General features: G+C 35.3%; 1 pseudogene; it reads left to right on the forward strand.

The window, feature by feature from the left end:
• Positions 1 to 3093: 3093 nt before the first annotated feature.
• Positions 3094 to 12844, forward strand: LOC126591100 (putative pentatricopeptide repeat-containing protein At3g11460, mitochondrial; annotated as a pseudogene).
• The last annotated feature ends 498 nt before the right edge of the window (positions 12845 to 13342 follow it).

Below are 13342 nucleotides of genomic sequence, written 5' to 3' on the forward strand. Positions count from 1 at the left end.
TATTTCAATTTCATACATCCGTTAGAAAATCTATTAAGTAAACCATTAAGTGATGATGTGGCAAATATGGGTCCCCATTTGTGCTGACATGGCTACCACATTTGTGTCACGTGACTGAAAAGTAAAAACAAAAACAAAACAAAACCCAAATCCCCTTCTTCCCCATAATCCCCACCCGTGCCCACCCTCCCACCCCTCATCACCCACCCTTTCTCCCACCCCCCAACATTCTTTCTCTCACACCACTCTCTCTCCCCAACTATCTCATTCTCTCTCAACATCCTCCCTCACTCGAAGAAAACCCCGATTGATCGGGTCGATGAAGACCACTGCCATCTTCGACGAAGATGGATTGTCTGGGTTTTTTGGTACACAACCGTTGTGATCTACAACTTTCTGGAGAAAATTTTCTCCAGTCCTTCAACATTTGGGTTTTTTGGTTTTTATTTTTTTAGTCCTTTTCTTTTTGGTTTTATGGATTTTCTAGCTTTCGAAAATTTTCCACCGTCGTTGTGATCTCCAACTTTCTCGAGAAAATTTTCTCCGATCCAGATCTCCTCTCACTTTTTCCCTTCCTACCCATTTTCACTCCACATTTATATTCTCACCTAAATTTTATTTTTTGAATGTTCTGGGTTTTTCTTACAATTTTTCGTACGTGCTTCCTCTCAGACTTTTCACACTTTTGAAATTTAAAAACATGGAAAATAAAATGGAAAATGTGGTTTTCTGCTTCTCTGACTTGACCGTTTCCATGATTTCGCATTGTAGATGGAGGCACTCGGCGGGGAGGTTCTCGTTGGAGATGGAGGCGCAATGGGGAGGGAAGTGGTTGCGGGTGATGGGTGATGGGGGAAGGGGGAAGGGGTGGGTGATTGGTGATGGTTTTGGTTTTTTTTAAACTTTACTTTAAATAATTATTTTAATATTTTAAAATTTTTGGTAAGTTTTTAGCCATGTGACACAAATGTGGCAACCACGTCAACACAAGTGGGGACCCCATATTTGCCACGTCATCACTGAACAGATTTTCAAACAGATGTATGAAATTGAAATAAAATGATAAGTAAATGTATGAAATTGAAATGTTTTAAAGATGTTGTAAGGAATTGAAATCGACCTCAAACCTGAGGGGGTAAAATGTAATTTACCCAACAATCAAACATAAAACAAATTATGAATCTTCCAAAATTAACTGTTGCATAAAGAATGTCAATAGACGGAGATTCAATTTCCGAGTTGTGGACATTTCTAGATCCAAGGCCAGATTTAGAGGAGATTTGATGGGGTTAACATGGGGTTGTGCAAGGGGCCTTTATTGGCATAAAGTGTTGAAGGAAGCATACAACAGATGTTTCTTTCAGAAAATACTTCAAATGTTTTATTTTTTCCCAACCTAGAAGCGTTTTTTACTTTTTTTGTCAAACACTATCAGAAGTGCTTTTGGTGGTCTAAAACTATTTTTACCTATTTTAAAAACACTTCCAAACAGACATAAATTAATAGTCCCAGGACCAAGAAAATATATTAATTTAGTGGAATATTAAATAATTGATAAATTAATAATTTATTGATTAATTAATAGCTTATTAATTTATTAAGGTATTCCGTATTTTCTCCAATGCTCTTAGCATTTAATGTTACGTAGTATAGAAGTGGAACACTATTGAAAGCCAAAACTCTATTTAAACAAAAAATGTCTTAGGGCTCGTTTGGAAGTACTTTTAAAATAACTAAAAACGCTTTTAGAGAAAATATTTCTAGGTTCCAAAAACACTTAAAGTGATTCTTATAAGAAACACATAATTGGTGCTTCTTGCAGGAAGCACTTTAAATGTTTTTTTTTTTTTTTTGCGGGATTCGCTTGCATTTTTACTAAAGATTGGTTCTAAAAATATTTTCACAAAAAACACTTTCATCCATTTTAAAAGCAGTTCCAAAGAACCCTTAGTAATAGGAAATTATTAATTTATATATTACTTGAGACTTATATGAAATTTTTATTAGGTATTAGAGCATCTCCAAAGGTTATATGAAAACTGCTATGTAAACATACAACAATAAAAGATTGTAGCAAACTTTCTCTGATCGAGCCTTCAGTTACTTACATGGCGTTGAATCAATTGAAGACAAAGTTTTTTGCTGTCAAATTTGACAGCGACTGTCAATTTTATTAAATGATTTTTTAATAGATGTGATGCAATATATAATAAATGTTATTGTGTGTATCAAGTATTTGATTTGTTGTCTCAATAATTGGACCCTCCAAAGAGATAAAAAGAATTATAAAATGACAATATTATTTAGCATATAGGGTGGAGTAAAAAATTGTACAAAATGTCAAATTGCCACATAAGCCATCAAGTATCATTTTGATGTTTAAAATGTGACATTTCATTTGGAGATGCTCTTATCTTATAAATTTAGCAAGTTATTCCTAAGTTGGGAACAATAACAATATTATTTAACAGATGTTATTAATTTATTGAGTATTAAAGTATCGAGATTCTACTATATTGATTGTATCAAAATGAAGAAAATAGTCTTTGAAACTACTCATTTTCATTGTATTTGTAGGATTTTTTCTTTCTTATTTGTTGTAGCAGAGAATGAACTTGTGTAGTCGTGAATAAGTAGAGAATGAAATTATGACACATTTGTGCCTACAAAGATCAGTTGAGTTTGTAAGGATTGTTATTTTCGCTTAGACGAAGGTCTAGGTTCAAGTAAGTCTGCCCTATCCTTCCTAAACTTTTTTTTTAATGAACATTGGTGTTTACATTAAGGGAGAGATGGTGGGCTTAAACTCACAATGAGTTAGTAATAATGTAGTTCAAATTTATATTTGACGAGAATTGAATCTAAAACCTCTCACTTATAAGCGAAGATGAATATTAGTAACTGTAATACTAGGTGGCCTTCCTAAATTTTTTTGTTACCTAAAAAAGTATTCCACCCTGAGATTTTTTCCAAATAAATTTTTTGTAAAGTAATGATTTGTTTGAATGGAACGGTCGAATTTGATATCGCTTTAGGGTTTCACACTTGTGCTTTCAGGAACAATTCCTCCCTGAGGTTGCTATACAGGCAGCAATGGCTGTTCCTCCACCTCGCGGCCTCATACCAGTCTACGCCACTCTACTCGACGGCTGCAATTCGTCCAAGAACCTCCGAACCCTCACGCAGCTCCACGCTAAAACCATAAAACTCGGCATTTCCCGCCACGACTTCATTCGAACGAAGTTCCTCTGCTCCTACGCCGCCTCCTCCCAACTGAAGCAATCCAACCTTCTCTTATCCTTCTGCACTAGCCGACCAACCTTCATATTCAACACCCTCATCAGGGCCCACTCTACCCAGGGCCTCTTCTCTCAGTCTCTGTCCATTTTTCTCTGAATGCTCGCCGCCAATAAACCCTTCGACCGCCATACCTTGCCTGCGGTTCTCAAATCTTGTGCCGGGTTATCGGTGTTGAGGCTGGGCAAACAAGTTCATGGAGCTGTTTTGGTCAATGGGTTTGGCTTTGACTTGGCCAATTCGAATGCGTTGATTAGTATGTATGCCAAGTGTGGTGATTTGGCGGGTGCCCATAATGAAGGAATTATTTTGAAAAACATGTTCATTTGAGCAACATCATATAGCATGCAATTAACAATTAAAGGCGGAATCATGCTTGCATGCACTCAAAAACAAAACATTACCATGAAATTCAAAGCCTAGTAGATTGGTGAACCAATAATCAACTCAAAACAAAGTGAGTTGAAATAAATACCTTTGTAGATTCCTCTTTGCATAAGCAAAGGCTAATCACCCAAAGAGATAGGGCCTTCATTCCTTGCTTCTTAGATCCATGGATTTGGATGGAAGAATAGGTTCTCCAAGTTCCCAAAATTGAGAACCTCTAAGTCTCTTCACCAAGGTTTGATTGTAGAAGAAATAAGTGACCTTGGAGTAGTAGGATTGCTAGATGTACCCTCCAAGGTGTTGGCCTCTTTAGAGAGAAAAATGGAGAGACAATTCTCACCCATTTTCACCCAAAATAAACCCTTAATCACTTAATGAATATTTGGCTATAAAATCATTTATATAGTCACTTCTTTAAGTGACCTAAACAACCAAAACCCTAATTCATTTCATCATGGCCGGCCATTTAGGGGATTTTGGGCTTTTGGGCTTTAATGAATCTTCATTCATTAAATTGTCATACAACTTAAGTTAATGGGCTTGACGTTCGAAGCCCATTGGGCCTTAAGGTCCAAAACTATCCCGAAGTCTTTAACGAACTTATTCGTTTGATTAATTAACATATTAATTAATCCTTGCCATAAATAAATGATTAAACCATTTAATCATTCTTACTCATCTCCATTGTTTCTTCAATCTCCACCTTACACGGTGTGCGATCCATTAGGTTCCTTTTAGCGAGGCAGTGGGCGATTAAAACCATTTTACATCGATTTAGGAAGTGTCTACGAAAGAATGGTCTCATTAATCTAACTTCATTAGATTGCATTCTCCCAATCACATATTCCTTGGACTTTATCGTTTAAGCATATAACATTTATATGAGACGGCTCAAACAATAATCTTTGCCCTTTATATGTTAAACTAGATTAGTTTAACATTTGAAATGTCCGTAAAGTATCATCATATGATTGGTTTTAGGGCACATTTCCAACAATCTCCCACTTGCACTAGAGCCAATCAGCATTGGTCATCAGTGATGATACCTCTTCTGTAGTCATTTCATAAATGGCTGAAAAGTAGGCCTAGACAATGGATATCTATATGTGTTATCCACAGAAGCAACCTTGAGAATAACGACGTCACCATTATACATGATTCTCAATCATGTGGTTCAGTCTCTCATTTGTGTTCGGATCTTGATGAGACCTTGATTCCCAGGCTTGAGCTATCGCCCCATTAGTGTCATACACTTTCTGGTTGGAATCGAATAGAGAGTTCATAAATGAACTTTCCCATCCAAACAACATTGTTGTAAACTTCTATATGGCAATATATCTTGCATTCATAATGGAACACACTAAAGTCATTACTTTAATGTTTCCATCCAAATATCTCTTTAGTCATAATAAAGAGATATTTGTTTATCTCTTCATTCATAATGAAGAAACATCCAATGATGTATCAGATTCATAATCTAATACATTTACGCTTCCATTACGTTACTCTAATTCTTCCTCATTCTTTGAGGAATCTATCCTTAAGTATTTCTTAAATACTTAAGGACTCACTTGACAGTTGCCACGGTTCTGATCCTAGGCTTGCACTGATATCGTCTTGTACCGTTCTAGGTACAACTCATATCAATGTTTTTCATACAATATGAAATACATAAATCACCTTTCTGCTTATGCATAAAGGATTCAATTTACGCATTATTTCTATGGGAGTCAAAGGGTACGTTCCCTTTGAGAAGGGCAACTTACTAGTCTCACTAGAATCGTCCTTCTTATTGAAGTTTATCATCATATGAGAAACTTCCTAGCATCCATTGTCTATTATTAGGGATTGATATAATCCAATTATATCATGAAATATATCATTATAGATTTCCATCCCATGTATATAGACTATATCTCCCATATACATTCTATCTTCATATAATGTATTAAAGTCATAACTTTAACGAAGAAGTATTCTTTTCATTTCCAAAATTAATATATCATATATACTTAAATTTTAGGAACATGATTAACTCCCACTAATCTTTTGTAAAACTCGTAAACAAAAGATTCATTTACATCTTGATGAGAAATCAAACGATTTGATCCTTTTTCCTCATAAAATGCAAATAGCTCCCACTAACTTGCTAAGATCCATGATGGATGGATCTCTACAACTTACATGTCTTGTGATTTATAGTTTTGGACATATATTATCAAGACTATCTTAATAATGGTTTCGGAAACCCATATTATGTCAAAACATTGAATCACCATTTTAGTTGTAGCTAGCAATCTTCGAATTAATTGAAACCAAGCCTATCTCAAAGATGGTTTCTTCAAAGTCAACCATTCTTTTTTATTGTAGTTACCTTAAGCTACCAATTAGCTATGAAGGTTTCATTATTTCGAGTCAAATGGTACTTTACCATTTCCTTGAGTATATATCGTATATGCACTCAATGTAGTCATAAGGATTTTCATTCTTATCGACTACCTTGGAGCTTGTGGTATAGGAACTAGGTTGTTATATTTGTTGATTACTATCTTGTCTCTCAAAGAACCCATTCTTTGAGTTCTATCTCTCGTTCATTTGCTTTTAGGCAAATCACATTGTAGAATTACAATGAACTACCCAACAAAACAACATTTGTTAGTTGGTTTATAGAAGCGATATCCAAAAGTTATTTTAAGGATATCCTACAAGATTGTTATCAAACAAATATTGCTTATTAGCACACAACCCCAAATCTTTAACATGCTTAAGATTTGTCTTTCTTTTCCAACTACATTTTATGGAGTCATGAAAATATTGGAAGATCTTCTCATTGACAATCATATTGTTTTAGAAGTATATATCCTATATATGGGTAATAGATAACATTTAACGAACTAAATCTTATTCAAGTTCGTTCTTCTCCTAATGGAGAAATACATTATCTTATGATGCTATTTTCCTTGATATCTTTCAAGGAAACTTATCTAAAGTGTTACCTTTCCTTGGATCAAATCTAAGGAGGTAAATACTTTAGATGTCTTACTCATCAACTTACATTACTTGAATTCTTTGAAACATTTTACAAAGTATTCGGACTTGTGTTTATTCAAAATAAACTATAGTCCAACCGAGAGTGATCTTCGGTGAATGTTATTCAACATGAGTAATATTATGTTTGTGGACAAGTGCCACTAACATTTAAGTGAATTAACCTCAACAACTTTGTGATTCTTTCTTCTTTCCAAAAGAATAAAGATTCGAACATTTCGCCTCTATACAATTTTAACAAGAAGGTATTGGATCCGGATCTAACGATCCAAAGCATCCTTGTTTCACCAACTCGTAACTTATGTTTTAGAGGTATCACAATTTAGTTGGGATTAGTCACTACCTTGCAACCTTTTGGGTTTTAAGCATCATTCTATTCTAAACAGTTAACACTACCATATCATCTCTACTATAGAGACAATCAATTAGATTACTATAATCCAATTTCTTTGGTAGTTCATATGAGGAAGTAAGTACTATCTGCTTTCGCAGAGATCTATATCTTATTCACGTTCCGTATGTGAAGCACCTTTTCTTCTCTCATATATCTTCTACTTCTTATTAGTCACACTTTTACAACGATTTGTAAAACATAGTTACTAATACGGAATCATTCATTCAAGTAGAAGAACCAACTGTTTTGAACTATTCAAGAACATTTTTCAACACCTTCGAAAGGTGTGTTCTTAACACTTGCAAGACATTTCTTGCAAATACCCCTTCCAATGTCCATCCTTTCATAAAGAAAGTTTGTTCCCTTGGAGTTATTTATCTTCTTTATTTGACTTTCACCTTTGACTACATTAGTCATGGTCCCTAAACTCCCACTATCTCTCTTGAAACCTTTTTCAATTGTGTTATACACATCAAACAATTTGGAGAGCATGTGATTATTGTTCACTACATAGTTTACCATAAACTTAGTGAACCATTAGGATAGGGAAACAAAGGTGAAGTCCTTGCCTAGTTTCCGTCTCGTTAAGTGATTTAATCACTTCAACACTCAATGATTCAAAATCATCATAAGTCCATGTTAATGGACTATTTTTGTCAACCAACCATTATGTTCTAAACATAATTACAAACTTTCAAGAGTTGTACAAGGCAACTCTCAATTCTTCATACAACATTTGTAAGTGAAGAATCATGGCACTTTAAGTGTCCATGTCTTTGTGCTTTCTTCTCAAGTTCCTTGTTCATGTAACAAAGAAACAAGCACTAAGTGTTTGCATTGACTAAGGGTTGTTCAAAGCAACTCTTATTTCTTCATACAACAATTTGTAATTGAAGAATTATGACATTAAAAGTGTTGTCCTCTTTATGATAGACCTATTCTAACATATTCTTCTAATGATACATTATCAATAGGAAGATTGTGAGGATGAGACTACTTAGGTACATTTACAAGCCATTAAAGACAATCTATGGTTTTGTAGTACCAAGTCCGTAAACTAAACGTTTGGCTTTTATTTGTCAAGTGTTGGATAGCGTTTGCAAATATATTGGTAAACAAATACATAACGAATATAAATTGATTGATTTTAAGCCATTTGATTCGGGTCTTTAAATCAAATAGCACCACCCACTATTTTTGGCAAATTCCATATCCCTCATTGGAATTCGAGAGTTTTGGATGAAACTCTTAGTAGGTTATGGGAGACTCACTACTACCAAGCCCACCTCAGAAGAACTCCATATTGGCTAGCAACAATAATAATGAGAGAGTACACTTACTCATTTGCAACAACCTCTTGCAAGTACCCATCTCGTTTGGCCTCTAGAGAATGATGCCTCAGAAGAACTCCATATTGGCACCATTGCACTTAGTTAAGTCATTCCCACCATGCTAGTTCAAGTAGGGGTTCAAGAATGACCTCAGAAGAACTCCATATTGGCCACACTCGTTGCCTACCTTTCACTTCATCATATGTTTATAGGCTTCTCCTGAATGTAAGCACATACTTTGCAACCCCAGAATTGGACGAATACGGTGTATGAGTCACACACGATTGAAGCCTACCACGGTGGAAGGCCACGAAAGAGTGTTCAAAGCACTCTCACGCTTATCAACTTAATATTGGTTTGGTTGAGGGTTTTAGGTCTCATCTCATATCAATATACATTTTAATCTCTATTAAAACAATTTTGGTCCTATTACAACTATTGGTCCATATGATTGTTTTAGTTGTACATAATACTCCCACTATGCTTTTAAAACGGTTTTTAAAGCAAGAGTATATGTTACTACTAACATAAGGTTTGCATTCATTTGATGGACTATATAGTTGCCTTAGGGCCTTAGGATGACTATGAACCTTTGTTTAGATTCAACACGAGCCTTGTGTTGAATCTCGGTCTAGGGATGGAGATTGATTTTAGTTACGTGTTTAATCACATTAAGGCGTGTTGTCATAGGGGCGTTGGACCCAATTACTTCATTTTCATGCATATCATATAAAGCAAGAAAGAAATACTTCAAAGTAAAGGATGAGCTTATGCTCATTACAACATTTGCATAAAACAAATTACCTTAAAGTAAAGAAGGACTTATGCCCTTTTACAACATTTGATCAAATCAAATTACAACCAAAATCTAATCTACACATTCCCATGGTTCAAACAAATTTGAAACGCCTTTCACATAGCTCAATTATATTAGGCTTAGGTTCATAATCATCCTTTAATTAATTAACGCTTTAACTAATTAATTGAATGCAACATTTTCATTTGGTTTTTGTATCCATAAAATTGATTTAAGTGGAGCTAAACAAAATGAAAATCCAATTCTCATTTAAAGAGACAAAACAATTTTGTTCTCATCCTATTTGGGCCATCATGCAATAACCACAACTTTTTGGGCCATATTGCGAAAACATAAACTTTTGGGGTCACTTTGTAAAAACACAAAAGTCACTACTTCATGTAAATACAACTAGAACCCAAAATTTAAATAAATTCAAAACTTCATTAAAGGAGCAAAACAATTTGTCCTTTAGCGTTTTTAGGCCTTAACGTCAAAACGTAAACTTTCGGGTCAAAGTACAAATACACAAAAGTATCAAAACTTTATGTAATTGCATAAAAGCCCCAAAAATACCCTATTTTATTAGGGTGGCCGGTTTTTAGGGATAAAAAGGAGTGGTGGGTGTTTTGATTTATTAGTTTTGTCAAAAACAATCAAGTAGTGCTTTCACCTTTCATAAAAATAATATATGTTTTGATGATTGATATTTCTTTCATCATTTATACAAATATTTAACACTTTAAATACTTTCATAAAAATAATATATGTTTCCATCATCATTTATACAAATATTTAACACTTTAAATACATGATAAATCATTTGAAAAACATATATCATAACCTTTATGAAATAAATCAAAACTTTGAATCAAAACACAAACCTTTGTGTTCTTGGCAAGAACATCAAGAACATATGAAGAACATCCATGAAAACCCATAAGAGCTCCATGAATGTTTTCATGCAATAAAACTCAAATTTTTATCATTCAAAATGAGGCTAACATCCTAGGGTACTTAGGGGTTCCAAAAGTCACCTTAAAACCATTTTAACAAGACAAACATGAACCCAAAAAATCACCCTTTGGATTTGGCCGAAAATCCCCAAAATCATGGCACCAAATTTTAGCTCCATTATTCATCCTCATATGAACTACATCTACAACATTTGAGATGGCAAATTTTCAAACAAAATTTACATTCAAAGAAGCAAGAATAAAGCTTGTAACAATTACAACTTTTAAATCATAAACTTATGAACTACAAAACCCAAAAGGATTCACCAACTACTAGACCTAGGCTCTGATACCACTTGAAGGAATTATTTTGAAAAACATGTTCATTTGAGCAACATCATATAGCATGCAATTAACAATTAAAGGCGGAATCATGCTTGCATGCACTCAAAAACAAAACATTACCATGAAATTCAAAGCCTAGTAGATTGGTGAACCAATAATCAACTCAAAACAAAATGAGTTGAAATTAATACCTTTGTAGATTCCTCTTTGCATAAGCAAAGGCTAATCACCCAAAGAGATAGGGCCTTCATTCCTTGCTTCTTAGATCCATGGATTTAGATGGAAGAATAGGTTCTCCAAGTTCCCAAAATTGAGAACCTCTAAGTCTCTTCACCAAGGTTTGATTGTAGAAGAAATAAGTGACCTTGGAGTAGTAGGATTGCTAGATGTACCCTCCAAGGTGTTGGCCTCTTTAGAGAGAAAAATGGAGAGACAATTCTCACCCATTTTCACCCAAAATAAACCCTTAATCACTTAATGAATATTTGGCTATAAAATCATTTATATAGTCACTTCTTTAAGTGACCTAAACAACCAAAACCCTAATTCATTTCATCATGGCCGGCCATTTAGGGGATTTTGGGCTTTTGGTCTTTAATGAATCTTCATTCATTAAATTGTCATACAACTTAAGTTAATGGGCTTGACGTTCGAAGCCCATTGGGCCTTAAGGTCCAAAACTATCCCGAAGTCTTTAACGAACTTATTCGTTTGATTAATTAACATATTAATTAATCCTTGCCATAAATAAATGATTAAACCATTTAATCATTCTTACTCATTTCCGTTTAATCTCCAATCTCTACCTTTTACGGTGTGCGATCCATTAGGTTCCTTTTAGCGAGGTAGTGGGCGATTAAAACCATTTTACATCGATTGTGAATTGAAACTATTTTCAATTCTCCCTTTAGTGATTACACACGTTTAGGGCTTACAAACCATGAGTGACACCTAGCAGCATATCATGGTTACCCAAGCTAATCAGAAGAGGTGGAGAACCTATTCAGTTCGGGATTACAAATGCAATACGGTCCTTCTCTAATCTAATACTCTTGACCACATTGTTTGGTATGATAGTTTATTTATTCATGTCTACTATCCAATGTGATTCGTGTGCTTATATGATTTCCTTGAATGTGATTTGGAACGCATTCCCTAATCTCATTCATACTCTGGCCAGAGATTCCAAATCATATCATAGAGTATTCTCCCTCAACTGTTTGAAGGTTAGAGATCCCTTGTTGCGCATTCACTTGTCTCCATAGCTAAGTGGCTTAACCCCAACGATGCCGTGGACACCCCGAGGGGGTGACTTTGACATAATCAAAGATCAAGGACTTAACCACAAGACAACTGTGATGCCTCAGGTCAAAGGACTACTTTGCATTATCCCAACCATGAGTTCTCATGTGACATGGAATATAAGAACTCTTCGTTGATCACGTTCAGTGAACTCATTCTCTTATTGAGCACCTACGTACTTGTCTTGATGTCACACACACCAATGACTCGAGACTAGTCACTCTCCCTGAGAGAAGACACAGTACGTACTGATCTTAACGGACTGTCAATGCCCAATTGCTAATCCTATGATCAGGAACATTTAGGAAGTGTCTACGAAAGAATGGTCTCATTAATCTAACTTCATTAGATTGCATTCTCCCAATCACATATTCCTTGGACTTTATCGTTTAAGCATATAACATTTATATGAGACGGCTAAAACAATAATCTTTGCCCTTTATATGTTAAACTAGATTAGTTTAACATTTGAAATGTCCGTAAAGTATCATCATATGATTGGTTTTAGGGCACATTTCCAACACATAAAGTGTTTGACGGAATGCTAATGAGGAATGAGATTTCTTGGTCGGCAATTATGGCGGGGTATGGGATGCATGGAGTGTTTAATGAGGTGTTTGAGTTGTTTGATAGGATGGTGGAGGCAGGAGAGAGGCCGGACGGGGTGACTTTCACTACGGTTTTGACAGCGTGTAGTCATGGAGGGCTGACAGAGAAGGGAAATGAGTATTTTGAAATGATGAAGCAGAGGTTCGGGGTGATGCCGGGGTTGGAGCATTATACCTGTATGGTGGATTTGTTGGGTAGGGTGGGACGGGTGGATGAAGCAGAGGAATTAGTTTTGGGGATGGCGGTGGAGCCGGATGAGGCATTATGGGGTGCATTGTTGGGGGCTTGTAGGATTCACGGGAAGGTAGAGGTGGCTGAGAGAGTGGAAGAGATGCTTCATGGAAGGCGACCTAGTGTAGCATCTATTTGTGGCATTTAACAATGAAAACTCCACCAGTTCTTTGCTTATGATGCTTTTGGGGAAAAATTCCCTTCTCAAGTTGCCTTCGGGATTGAAATTTGTTCGTAAAGCCTATATATACTTCTCAATCTGAAGGTTGCCTTCTAGTTACTGAGAGTTCTACATGTGGCTTTCGAATTTGTGGCGGGAACAGATGGAACAGACTATACACGGACTTGAATGCTTTCTCTTCCATTGCTATGGAACTTGACTTTGTGGGAGAACATATTTTGATGGCAATGGATATAACTCCTAGAGGGTGTAAACAACCCAAGGAAGAAAGAACTTTCATTCATCACTTTTCGGGTCGATGAAGTTCTCTGTTGTTGGTTTGGTGTTTCTTCTCTTCTCATTTCACCGATGCTAATATCATAAAGTTTTTTTTTTTTTTTAACTTGTTTGTACTGGTTTTTTTTAATACCATGTCATAGTTTTAGTTCACATCTCACAAATGAATTATATAGCGAAATAATTTCC

Source organism: Malus sylvestris, chromosome 11, assembly GCF_916048215.2.
Source record: "Malus sylvestris chromosome 11, drMalSylv7.2, whole genome shotgun sequence".
NCBI classification, from domain to species: Eukaryota; Viridiplantae; Streptophyta; class Magnoliopsida; order Rosales; family Rosaceae; genus Malus; species Malus sylvestris.